The sequence below is a fragment of the Mobula birostris genome, chromosome 11, assembly GCF_030028105.1.
Source record: "Mobula birostris isolate sMobBir1 chromosome 11, sMobBir1.hap1, whole genome shotgun sequence".
Classification (NCBI taxonomy): Eukaryota; Metazoa; Chordata; class Chondrichthyes; order Myliobatiformes; family Myliobatidae; genus Mobula; species Mobula birostris.
Genome location: NC_092380.1, coordinates 42848295 through 42861806, shown reverse-complemented (window position 1 = coordinate 42861806; position 13512 = coordinate 42848295). Strand labels below are relative to the sequence as shown.

The window sequence follows — 13512 nt, the reverse complement described above, 5'->3', positions numbered from 1 at the left end:
GACCAGCCACACCTTCTGCACTTGCAGCAGCCGACCCACATGGGGAGGACCACCCACTCCCCTCCCTCACCAACCCAGACCGAGACCAGATTCTCTAGTGTAACTCTAAATGACCACAAATACAGTGAAACCATGAAAACAATGTCCCTGATCGTACCACACAGCCCCAGATAATAGTGATCTTGAATCATTGTTAAACCGTAGAATGAAAAGGCCCTCTAACTCATGACGGCTGCACTGAGCACGAAGGCAAATTAAACTGTTCACCTCTGCCACACAGAATGCCTATCCTGCCTTTCCCCGCTTGTTCATGTGCCCAGTCAAAAGCCTCCTAAATGCCTCCTGCTTCACCCCGGCAGTGTGTTGAAGCACCCACCACCACCCTGCACATCTCCTTCTCCTCCAGTATCCCTCACTCCTACTTCAGCTAAGATATTCTAAATGTGCCTGTCATCACTTTCCAATGTGTCACAGTACAACAGAGCCACAGGCCCCTTGGCCCACAATGTCTGCACTAAACATTCAAACCAAATCTCCTCCACCATTATCTGACCCCTATCTCTTCACCTCTGCACATTCGTGTGTCTCTTCAACACCATCCTATCTGCTTCCAGCTTTATCTCTGTCAGCGCAGACCACCCACTGTGTAAAAAAACGAGCCTGTCACAGCTCCTTCAATCCTTGCCCCTGACATGCATATCCTCCACAACTTAACACTACTACCCGGGGAAAAGGATTGCGACTACTCGATAACGACCCCGATCAGGTTTCCATGGTAAGTGAAGACGATTGAAAGCTCGCCCATGGCAGCAGGGAGATTCTAAGAGAAAGGAACTGATAATGGTGAGGATGTTGAGGGAGGGGATTCGCAGAGTCAGGACTTTGGGAGTCAGCTGCCAGTGATTGATGGAGTGCAGTTCACTCAGCGGGTTATGGTGCAGAGGAAATTACAGGATCAGGTCTTCCTGCAGCTTCTGACACTCCACAGAAAACAATCCAACACTGAAAGATAATGAGATCCTGTACTACAGAGATAACCTAGCGATAGTCAGGGACAGAGGGAACTTACAGGCCCTGTATTACACAGGGATTTACTGGTGACAGTCAGTGATAGAGGGAACCCGCAGAGACCCGATACTATAGGGTGATATCCTGGCCACACTCAGTAACAGGGGGAATCTACACCGACCCTGTACTACACAGCAATATACTGGTGACAATCAGTGATAGTGGAACCCACAGAGACCCTGGATACCCTGGCCACTCTCAGTGATAATGGGAATTTACACAGACCCTGAACTACACAGAGATTTACTGATGACAATCAGTGATAGAGGGAACCCACAGAGACCCTGTATTACACAGAGATATACTGGTGACAATCAGTGACAGTGGAAATTTACAGAGACCCTGTATTACACAGTGATATACTGGTCACACTCAGTGAGAGAGGGAACCTACACTGAGACACTGTATTACACAGCGATATACTGTTCACACACAGTGATAGTGGGAATTTATATAGACCCTGTATTACAGGGTGATATCCTGGTGACTCTCAGTGATAGTGGGAACTCACAGAGACAGGAGAGGTTCCGGAGGTTTGGAGGGTTGTGGATGTTGTTCCCTTATTCAAGAAAGGGAATAGAGATAGCCCAGGAAATTATAGACCAGTGAATCTTACTTCAGTGGTTGGTAAGTTGATGGAGAAGATCCTGAGAGGCAGGATTTATGAACATTTGGAGAGGCATAACATGATTAGGAATAGTCAGCACAGCTTTGTCAAAGGCAGGTCATGCCTTACGAGCCTGATTGAATTTTTTGAGGATGTGATGAAACACATTAATGAAGGTAGAGCAGTAGATGCAGGGTATATGGATTTCAGCAAGGCATTTGATAAGGTACCCCATGCAAGGCTTACTGAGAAAGTAAGGAGGCATGGGATCCAAGGAGACATTACTTTGTGGATCCAGAACTGGCTTGCCCACAGAAGGCAAAGAGTGGTTGTAGATGAGTTCAACCCAGAGAAGTGGGAGGCGGTTCATTTTGGTAGGTCAAATATGATGGTAGAATATAACATTAATGGTAAGACTCTTGGCAGTGTGGAGGATCAGAGGGATCTTGGGATCCGAGTCCATAGGACACTCAAAGCTGCTGTGCAGGTTAACTCTGTGGTTAAGAAAGCATAGGGGGCATTGGCTTTCCTCATCCATGGGATTGAGTTTAAGAGCCGAGAGGTAATGTTACAGCTATATAGGACCCTGGTCAGACCCCACTTGGAGTACTGTGCTCAGTTCTGGTCACCTCACTACAGGAAGGACGTGGAAACCATAGAAAGGGTGCAGAGGAGACTTACAAGAATGTTGCCTTGATTGGGGAGCATGTCTTAAGAGAACAGGTTGAGTGAACTCGACCTTTTCTCCTTGGAGCAACGGAGGATGAGAGGTGACCTGATAGGGGTGTACAAGATGATGAAAGGCATTGATCGTGTGGATAGTCAGAGGCTTTTCCCCAGGGCTGAAGTGGCTAACATGAGGGGCATAGTTTTAAGGTGCTTGGAAGTAGGTACAGAGGAGATGTCAGGGGTAAGATTCTTATGCAGAGAGTGGTGAGTGCATGGAATGGGCCGTTGGAGGTGGTGGAGGCGGAAATGATATGGTCTTTTAAGAGACTCCTGGATAGGTACATGGAGCTTAGAAAAATAGAGGGCTATGGGTAAGCCTATGTAGTTCTAAGGTAAGGACATGTTCCACACAGCTTTGTGGGCCGAAGGGCCTGTATTGTGCTGTAGGTTTTCTATCTTTCTATGATGTCCTGGTGACACTCAGTGACAGAGGGAACTCACATCATGTGGAACATCCCAAGCGGTGATGTGTACGCGTACAGGAGTGGGATAGGAGACCTCGTTTAAGGCTGATCTATACCTGTGCATACCAGTTTACGCCGCAGCCTACGCAAGTGGGCTATGCCGTTGTGAGCATTTATACTTGTGCGTTGGCATGTCTGCGTCGCTCTACAACTCGTGCACGTTATGTATGCGCACACACCTGCCTGTGCAAGGCTTCATGGTCATGGTAGTCTTTCCCGGGGTAAACAAGATGCGAGCGTCTTTTTTCATAAAAGCAAAATGTGTCCTCCATAATTTCGGAGGTCTGTAAAGCTTTATGGAAAGCATTGCAGCCAGAGTTCCTTCCCTGCCCTTCAGTCGCCCAATAGGAAGCTGTTGCAGCGTAGGAGGAAATGCGATGCTACCAAGCAGACCAATCACAGTTGTTGTGTTCTGCGTTGCTGCGACGTGTAGTTACATTTTGGGAGAGGTGCGTGTCAGACTACGACATAGGGATCTGCGTAGGCACTGTGTAGGGTTCGCGGCTACGCCATACCTACAGCGTAGATTTGACACACAAGTATAAATCAGCCTTCAGTTGTGCTGCAATGCCAGCCTTCCCTGCAACGTCAGTAGAACTACAGAGGTGAATACTGACGTCAGGAAAGGTGCAGGAGGATGAACATGTCTCAATCTACATTGGGGATTCAGAGGTGCAGAGGGTATTTGCAGCTTTAAACTCCTGGAATTCACAGATTGGATGACCTGTCCTATACCCGGCTCATACACATTATCACAAGAAATGTGTGTCAGCAATTTTTCTTTCTTAGCTTACTGAATACTCAAGACAACGTACGGTAGGAAGCGTCCTGAACAGTCCTGGAATGCACAGGAACATAAAAACCTGCCAAATAGTGGACTCATCGCAGGCACACCCCCCTCCCCATCATCATCAGGATCTACAGGAGGCATTGCCTGACGAAGGCTACATCCATCGAAGATCCTAACCATCCGCGCAGTGCCATATTCTCAGAGCTGCCAACGGGCACGAGGTACAGAAACCTGAAGTCCAATGTCACCAGGTCCAGGAAGGGCTCCTTTACTTCAGCTACTCGGTCCTTGAGCCAACAGGCACAATCCTCGTCACCAGTTCAGCAGCATGAAACGCACACCTTGGACTAAAATGATCTTTTTCAGAATTCTCATTGTGTTCTTTCTTGTAAAAACAGTGAGTATTTTGTTTTTCTGTGATGCCTAGTTTCTCATTGCACCCCGTACTTGCGCTTCTGACAATAAACTCAACTTTGACAGTCGGTCTCTAGATAAGTTATACCAGTGATCCCCAGTCTGACCCTCAATCACAAATTAGACTGTGAATGCCATGTGCCTGTGAGTCAACACAGGACCGAGTGGGGGGAAAGCCCACTCAGGTGATTAGGCTGCTTTGTGGAGAAGTGGATGAGCCTTCGGGACGTGGATGGGTGGCGGGTGGCCAGTTTGACACCAGAGAGGATGCCGGTGCTAGAAATCTGGGTTCACACATTCAACCTACTGGAGGAACTTGGTGAGTCAAGCAGGAAAAAGACCAGAGAACATTTCCGGCTGAGACACTTCATCGGGAACTGACGGACAACGTGAATTTGAAGGATTGAATGAATATCGTTAAATGGCAGGGGCAGAAGGCACAGGTGAAAGCCACAAATGACAAGAAGGGGCAGTTGGGAAAGTGCACAGCTGGGGATTGAAGACATGGCGTGTGGGCTGTGGGGGAGGTAGGTCACAGACAAAGCATGGGAATGGTCAGGGGTAGGCACTGTTCAGAAAGGACCCAGTAGGTTAAGGTAATGCCGATGGTTAGGGTAGGACAGGGCAGGTGCAGTACAGTCAGAGGACAGGTATACTCAGAGAGGAAGCATACATGGTCACAGGCTGGGTCCAGCTGACGTCAAACAGTCAGGGAAGGAACTTCCATCATTGGAGATCAACAGGCCCTCTTCTCATGGACCCCATTGGCTAGGACGTACAGGAGCCTGCATAAGCCTCACCTACATGAGCCCACACTCATCATCTTGGTAACTTTTTCTTCACCTGAACCATTAGATTTATTAACAGTCCCTGAAACCACAGACACTGCCTTTGTAAAGTATTTATTAAATACTTTAAATCCTCTTTTAAAGTATTTATTACAATTAGAACTTTTAAATTTGTTGTACAGTACCTCTGCAGCAAACAACAAGTTTCATGACATTATGTCAGTGATCATCTCATAGCGAGAGGTGTGATATGAGGTCATGAATAGACGGAGGACAACACAGTTCCTCCATTTTACCTTTCCTTCCCATTTCTCAATGTTTGCTCTTTTTCTTGATTTCTAACTCCCCAATTGTCAATCCCCACGCTTCCTCCCTTTTAACCACCTCCATCCACTCCTCCCGCTGCCCCTTCCCTTCCCATGACTTGTCCCTTTCTCTCGAACCCCCTCCTTAACCTCTCCCCACCCTTACCACGTCCTCCTCCTTCTTCCCAACTACCCCTTTATTGGTTCATGCCCACATTCTCAAATTCTCGCCACTTTTTCCCTAGGGCTCCTGATTCCCCCCAAAACTCCATCAGATCCCCAAGCCGAAAGGACACAACTTCCGTCAACACTCGGCACCCCCACCTCGGAACTTCGGCATTCCTGCACACTCAACATGGCGACGTTTCCCATCCCCCCACGGACACTCAACATGGCGCCATATACACCCAATGGGACACTCAACATGGCGACGTTTCCCATTTCCCCCTCTGGACACTCAACATGGCGGCATATACCCCAATGGGACATTCAACATGGCGATGTTTGCTCCCTTTGGGACACACAATAAGGTGACGTTGATACGCTCTCTTCGGCAAAAAATAAGGTTTCCCTGGTTGGAACGCTCAAAATTGTGACTTTTCCAACTCTGACATACACAACATAATGAGATTCCGTGTCGGTCCAAGTGAAACGACACCATGTTGAGTGTCCCACAGCGGCGGTGGAAAGGTCGCCTTTGAGTGACCGTAACGTAACGGAGAGAAAGCATCGACTTTGAGTGTCCCACAACAGAAAGAGAACATCGGCTTTGAGTGTCTATAACGGAGGGAAAACGTCGCCTTCAGGTATTTCAGCACGGGAGAAACATCGCCATGTTGAGTGTTCCACAGCGGAAGAAACGTCACCATTTTGAGTGTTCCACAGCGGAAGAATGGTTGCCATTTTGAATGTCCCAAACGGACGCAACGGCGCCATATTCAGTGTTCCCACGCGACGTTACGCCCACCACTTCACTCTGAACTGCCGGCAGATTGTTACGACCGGAAGTTCCACCATTTTGATCGGGCCCCTACCTTAGGAGCGGAGCGAGGAGTCGGGTACGGCGCCAAGTGTGTGGCGGGGCGACCCACAGGGACGGGATGCGGGAGCGGGATGAGGGCACTGCTGGAGGGGTGGCGGGGTGGGAGAACGAAGTTTAGGGGAAGGGGGGCTTGGAGCTGGTTGCAGGGGTGAGGGGAATGTGTGATGGGTGCGGGGTGCAGGAGGGAGGGGAGATGTGATGGGTGCGGGGTGCAGGAGGGAGGGGAGATGTGATGGGTGCGGGGTGCAGGAGGGAGGGGAGATGTGATGGGTGCGGGGTGCAGGAGGGAGGGGAGATGTGATGGGTGCGGGGTGCAGGAGGGAGGGGAGATGTGATGGGTGCGGGGTGCAGGAGGGAGGGGAGATGTGATGGGTGCGGGGTGCAGGAGGGAGGGGAGATGTGATGGGTGCGGGGTGCAGGAGGGAGGGGAGATGTGATGGGTGCGGGGTGCAGGAGGGAGGGGAGATGTGATGGGTGCGGGGTGCAGGAGGGAGGGGAGATGTGATGGGTGCGGGGTGCAGGAGGGAGGGGAGATGTGATGGGTGCGGGGTGCAGGAGGGAGGGGAGATGTGATGGGTGCGGGGTGCAGGAGGGAGGGGAGATGTGATGGGTGCGGGGTGCAGGAGGGAGGGGAGATGTGATGGGTGCGGGGTGCAGGAGGGAGGGGAGATGTGATGGGTGCGGGGTGCAGGAGGGAGGGGAGATGTGATGGGTGCGGGGTGCAGGAGGGAGGGGAGATGTGATGGGTGCGGGGTGCAGGAGGGAGGGGAGATGTGATGGGTGCGGGGTGCAGGAGGGAGGGGAGATGTGATGGGTGCGGGGTGCAGGAGGGAGGGGAGATGTGATGGGTGCGGGGTGCAGGAGGGAGGGGAGATGTGATGGGTGCGGGGTGCAGGAGGGAGGGGAGATGTGATGGGTGCGGGGTGCAGGAGGGAGGGGAGATGTGATGGGTGCGGGGTGCAGGAGGGAGGGGAGATGTGATGGGTGCGGGGTGCAGGAGGGAGGGGAGATGTGATGGGTGCGGGGTGCAGGAGGGAGGGGAGATGTGATGGGTGCGGGGTGCAGGAGGGAGGGGAGATGTGATGGGTGCGGGGTGCAGGAGGGAGGGGAGGTCTGATGGGTATGGGGTGCAGGAGGGAGGGGAGGTCTGATGGGTATGGGGTGCAGGAGGGAGGGGAGTTCTTATGGGCTATGGGGTGTAGGGAAGGGGAGATGTGATGGGTGTGGGGTGCAGGAGGGGGCGTGATGTGATGGGTGCGTGGTGCAAGAGGGAGAGGAAATGTGATGGGTGCGGGGTGCAGGAGGGAGGGGATGGGGAGATGTGATGGGTGTGGGGTACAGGGGGGAGGGTGGTGTGATGGGAGCAGGGAGGAGAGTTGAGGGTACGAGGTGGTGGGAAAAGCATGTAGGAGGGAAGGGAAGGAGATGACTGGACGGTAGGTACGGGGGGAGCAGTGAAGGTGGTAGGCGAGGGTGATGGGAGGTGGGTGGGCATTGTGAGGGTGCAGTGTGCAGGTGAGGGGTGATGGGTGCGGGTGCAATTGGTCAGCTGAGGAGATGGGCAATGGATGCAATGGCGGGGAGTGGGTGATGGGTATGGGGAGAGGACTTGGGATGGGAGGGCGGTGGGCAAGGGGTTAAGGGACAGTGGTGGGAGGGGTATGGGTGTAGCAGGAGGGGAAGGTGGTAGGTGCAGTGGGAGGGGAGGGTGGTGGGCACGGGGGGGAGGATGGGGAGAGGTGAAGGGAAAAGTAAGTCAGGGAATGGGGCGTAACATAGGAAGGGTATATGGTTTGGTAAACCCTTGATAGTGGGGAGGATGGGTGTTAAAGAGTAAAAGAAGGGCATTGGAAGATGGGGATTTTAATAAGAGGGGCAAGGGGGCGATGAAGGAAGAGATATAAGAGCCTGTAGGTGTTAGAATGTGGAGCAAAGAATAATGGAGGAACTTAGTAGGCCAGGAAAAATTTGTAGAGGCAATAGGTGGGTGATTGCATTGCCTACGTCCTGATTTCAGGGAGATGAACTGGCACTGGGCTTCAAAGTTGGAGTTTGGTATGTGGTAATGATTATTGATCGGGGTGGGGTGGTTAATGTGCCTGGTGATAGAGGTCGGGTGTTAGATGATGGGAGATTGGCATTGGGGATGGTATGGTGGAGAGGGAGAGTTGGGAATCCAGCAGGGTACAGTACTGTGCAAAACTTTTAGTTTTCTTTTTTAATATAAATTTTGTTTTAGATGTTTATTTTTTTTTGCTGCGTTAGTGTGTCATTGGAAAGAAGCAAGTTTTAGATTTCCAAGAATTCATTTTCCAGAAAATTAAAATTTAGAGATCGTTTTTGTAATTTGCTAGAGAAAGATAACTTAATAAGTAATAGATCACTTTTCAGATAAAAATTTGATTATTTTGTAGGTATTAAACAAAGATAGCAGTGGTGCTAATGGTGAATGACAATGAGTTGAATGAACTAAACTGATTAACTGAAATGGAAATGGTGTAGAAGGAATCAAACTGGGTGAAGGACAACCAAACTGAAAGGTGAGGGTATGGTAATGTAACCTTCAAATCATCAATTCTTACACCATGGGAAGAGTGAGCAGAGCAACAAGACCTTGTGATCATCATACGTCAGCAAGGTCTTTCCCAAGCAGATGCTTTATAGCAGCCAGGAGTTTCAAAATGTGCTGTTCAAGCTGTTCTGAAGAAGCACAAAGAAACGGGCAAGGTTGAGGACCAGAAACACAGTGGTCAGCCATGGAAACTGACCGCAGCAGACACGATACATCAAACTGACATTCTTACTAAATCAGAAGTCCAGCACGGCTATCAGCTCTGAACTCACAGACACCACTGGAATCCAAGTACACCTTTCTACAGTCTGGAGAAGCCTTGTTAGAAGTGGATTTCATGAAAGAGTTACTGCCAAAAAGCCATTCCTCCGAAATGGAAACAAAGCTAAGAGACTCACCTCTGCACAAAAACACAAGGATAGGGGTGCTGACAATGATAGCAAGTGCTCTGGGCTGAAGAGTTAAAATTTAAAATTTTTGACTCAAATAGAGGCAGGCAGTTTGTCTGCAGAAAAGCTGGAGAGCACTGCATGGGTGAAGCATGGCGGTGCTTCCTGTAGTAGTGGGGCTTCATTTCTGCGACTCTTCCGTCCTTGGATTCACTTTACACCACACGCTGTCAGAGCAGTGCTGCCAGGATAATCAAGGACACGACCCACCCAGCCAAGCCAGCACACTTTTTGTCCCTCTTCCCTCCGGGAGAAGGCTCAGGAGCTTGAAGACTCGTACAGCCGGATTTAGGTACAGCTTTTTTCCAACTGTGATAAGACTGCTGAACAGATCCTGACCCGGATCTGGGCCGTACTCTGCAAATATCGGGACCTGCCTCTCGGGTTTTTTTGAACTACCTTACTTTCCCTTTTCTATTTATAATTTATAATTTAAATTTTTAATATTTACTCTCAATTTGTACTCCAGGGAGCACGAAGCGCAGAATCAAATATCACTGTGATGATTGTACGCTCTCATATCAACTGTTTGGTGACAATAAAGTAAAGTAATTGGAGTCTGTGTTCTGGTCAGAATTAATGGGATCCTCAATGCTGAGAAGTCCAAGCAAATTCCCATCCATCACACAATACCATCAGGGAGGCGTCTCATTGGTCCCAACTTCATTCTACAGCAGGACACTGACCCCAAACACACGGCCACGGTCATAAAGAACTGTCTTCAGTGAAAAGAACAAGAGTTCAACATGGCCTCCACAGAGCCCCAATCTTAACACCGGGGCTGCCTGGAACTCCCTAGAGAAACAGAAGTGAGTCAGGCAAAGTCTGCTGAAGAACTGTGGCAAGTTCTTCAAGATGCCTGGAACAACCTATGAGCCGATTTTCTTATGAAACTGCATGACAGTATCTAAGAGAATTGATGCAGTTTTAAAGTCAGGGAGTGGTCATACCAAATATTGCTTTCGTTTTTTTTAACTGTTTATTGTTCTTCACAGTAAATGTTTTGATATTTAGAAACATAATTTCTTTATTTTTGTTTTTCAGAATTTGTTTTTACATGTGCCTACGGCTTTTGCACAGAACTGTACATGGAATGACAGAGGGACTGATAGGGAATGGGGATGGGAATGTAGACCAAGTGGGAAATGGACAGCTGGGATGGTGGTGTGTTGAGAAAGAGAGGGGTAAATGGGTGGAGCAACGGGGGCCAGATCAAGGAGAATTGAAAGGATAGATGGAAGGGGTGAGGAAAACTGGGGTGGTGGCAGCTGGATTTGTTGTCTTATTGTCTTGGTGATCTGTGGAGGATGCGGAGGGCAGATAAAGCGAATGGACAAGGGCATGCCAGGTGGAATATAATGTGGAACATTGCCAGGTCACTGGCTTTGGTAGAGAAAAAAATAAAAAGTGGAGTATTTTAGAAACTGAGAATTTGAAAGATGTTGGTGTTCGGAGTGATTCTGAGTGTCCTTGTGCAGAAATCTGTCAATGAACATGCAGGCATGGCAAACTGTAATTAGAAAGGCACACAGTGAGTTGTCCTTTATCGAGTGCAAGTGTAGCGGTGTCTTACTGCAATAATCCTGGTATTGCAGGAATCAAGAAGGAGAGGGTTGGTAGAACTCAGATGAAAGAGCTTCTGTCATTGGCAGAGCAGCAGAGGGTCAGAAGGTCTGCTCTGAGGGACACAGCGGAGGGACGTGGGTGAGAGAATTGAAAGGGGAGTGGCTAAGGTGATTGAAGTAGCAAAAATGAAGAAGACAGCAGAGAGTGAATGAAACAGGATCACAGGTTTGGGTGGAGGAGATAGCTGGAGTGTTGTAGGTGTTGGGTATAATGGTTGAGGGGAGGAAATGTACAGAGGTATTGAAGATGCTGGCTGCTTAATGCCGTGGGATAGCAGTGGTCAACATCATTTAGCAACATTGATTTTGGCTGAACCAGATCTTCTGTTTTCTTTAAGATTCTGAAGGAAGAGTGTGAGTAGCGGAAAACAACATAGTGCGTGAGTCAAGGAGGGCTTGAAGGTAAAATGATTGGTGTTACTTTCTCTTGCTTGTTGTCTATTTACGGTTGACAATTATTCTGTGTAGCTCCCTGACGGCATTTGTGAGAATGGTTAATCTGGAAACTTTTTGGGATAAAATAATATTAAATAATAGTAGTAGTGGGCTTAAACTTGCGTTGTTGCTTCCTGCATATGCAGAGATGAGGAACCATAACACCGGTTGGGTGATATGGTCATTTAAAACGCAGGGCTTTCTGAAACCAATGTTTTATCTCCATGATTGTGTAGTTTTCATATAATTAGAATCTGGTCCAGAGAATTTAGGGATGGACATGGAAATTCAGAGCAGTGACGCTTCTAATATGAGTATTATTACGGATAAGGAAAATTCTACTTTATTTAGGAAGCGTTAACAGAATACGTCAGAAACAATAAGCAGCTGGTGGAACTCAAGTGAGCTGAACAGCATCTGTGTGGAGACAGAAATTGTCGATGTTTTGGCTGAAGACTGCATTAGGACTGAGTGGAGAAGGGGGGATGGACAGTAGAACGATGGACTGAGGAGAGGTGTAGGGTGACGGGCAGAGGAGTGGAGAAGGGGAGATGGCCAGTAGAACGGTGGACTGAGGAGAGGTGTAGGGTGACGAGTAGAGGAGTGGAGAAGGGGGGTTAATCATTAGAACAGTGGACTGAGGAGAGGTGTAGGGTGACGGGTAGAGGAGTGGAGAAGGGGGGATGGCCAGTAGAACAGTGGACTGAAGAGAGGTGTAGGGTGACGGGTAGAGGAGTGGAGAAGGGGGGTTAATCAGTAGAACGGTGGACTGAGGAGAGGTGTAGGGTGACGGGTAGAGGAGTGGAGAAGGGGGGTTAATCAGTAGAACGGTGGACTGAGGAGATGTGTAGGGTGACGGATAGAGGAGTGGAGAAGGGGTGATGGACAGTAGAATGATGGACTGAGGAGAGGTGTAGGGTGACGGGCAGAGGAGTGGAGAAGAGGGGATGGCCAGTGGAACGGTGGACTGAGGAGAGGTGTAGGGTGATGGGTAGAGGAGTGGAGAAGGGGGGATGGCCAGTGGAACGGTGGACTGAGGAGAGGTGTAGGGTGACGGGTAGAGGAGTGGAGAAGTGGGGTTAATCAGTAGAACGGTGGACTGAGGAGAGGTGTAGGGTGACGGGCAGAGGAGTGGAGAAGGGGGGATGGCCAGTGGAACGGTGGACTGAGGAGAGGTGTAGGGTGACGGGCAGAGGAGTGGAGAAGGAGGGGATGGCCAGTGGAACGGTGGACTGAGGAGAGGTGTAGGATGATGTAGGAGAGATGGAGGAGTGGAGAAGGGGGGATGGCCAGTAGAACGGTGGACTGAGGAGAGGTGTAGGATGATGGGTAGAGGAGTGGAGAAGGGGGGATGGCCAGTGGAACAGTGGACTGAGGAGAGGTGTAGGATGATGGGTAGAGGAGTGGAGAAGGGGGGATGGCCAGTGGAACGGTGGACTGAGGAGAGGTGTAGGGTGACGGGTAGAGGAGTGGAGAAGGGGGGATGGCCAGTAGAACGGTGGACTGAGGAGAGGTGTAGGGTGACGGGTAGAGGAGTGGAGAAGGGGGGTTAATCAGTAGAACGGTGGACTGAGGAGAGGTGTAGGGTGACGGGTAGAGGAGTGGAGAAGGGGGGATGGCCAGTGGAACGGTGGACTGAGGAGAGGTGTAGGGTGACGGATAGAGGAGTGGAGAAGGGGGATTAATCAGTAGAACGGTGGACTGAGGAGAGGTGTAGGATGACGGGTAGAGGAGTGGAGAAGGGGGGGATGGACAGTAGAACGGTGGACTGAGGAGAGGTGTAGGGTGACGGGCAGAGGAGTGGAGAAGGAGGGGATGGCCAGTGGAACGGTGGACTGAGGAGAGGTGTAGGATGATGTAGGAGAGATGGAGGAGTGGAGAAGGGGGGATGGCCAGTAGAACGGTGGACTGAGGAGAGGTGTAGGATGATGGGTAGAGGAGTGGAGAAGGGGGGATGGCCAGTGGAACGGTGGACTGAGGAGAGGTGTAGGATGACGGGTAGAGGAGTGGAGAAGGGGGGTTAATCAGTAGAACGGGGAGTTGCAGGACAGTGGAAGCAGATGGAGGTCAGGGAAAAATAAATTGAGCTGGGTTGGTGGTGTGAAGTTTGGAGACAAGCAGGAACACAAAATTGTGTGTGTAGGTGAGAGAACGTGCAGTGGATGGAGGAACCGAGATGGAGGAGGGATTATGATGGAAAGCAGACAAGACTGGGAGAATCGGA

The 13512-nt window shown here is 50.0% G+C and overlaps 1 protein-coding gene across 4 annotated transcripts in view; it reads left to right on the top strand.

The window, feature by feature from the left end:
* Positions 1 to 6133: 6133 nt before the first annotated feature.
* The window catches only part of LOC140205046 (CUGBP Elav-like family member 1), an 84815-nt gene continuing 77436 nt past the window's right edge, over positions 6134 to 13512 (top strand). Inside the window, exons 1-2 of one of the 4 annotated variants that reach the window (XM_072272149.1) lie at positions 6134 to 6223; positions 11192 to 11255. The gene's annotated coding sequence lies outside the window, so the exon portion shown is untranslated. Of the gene's footprint in view, positions 6224 to 8199; positions 8263 to 8682; positions 8748 to 11191; positions 11256 to 13512 lie in introns of those variants that run through there. The other 3 variants (XM_072272153.1, XM_072272152.1, XM_072272151.1) reach the window with 3 other exon arrangements.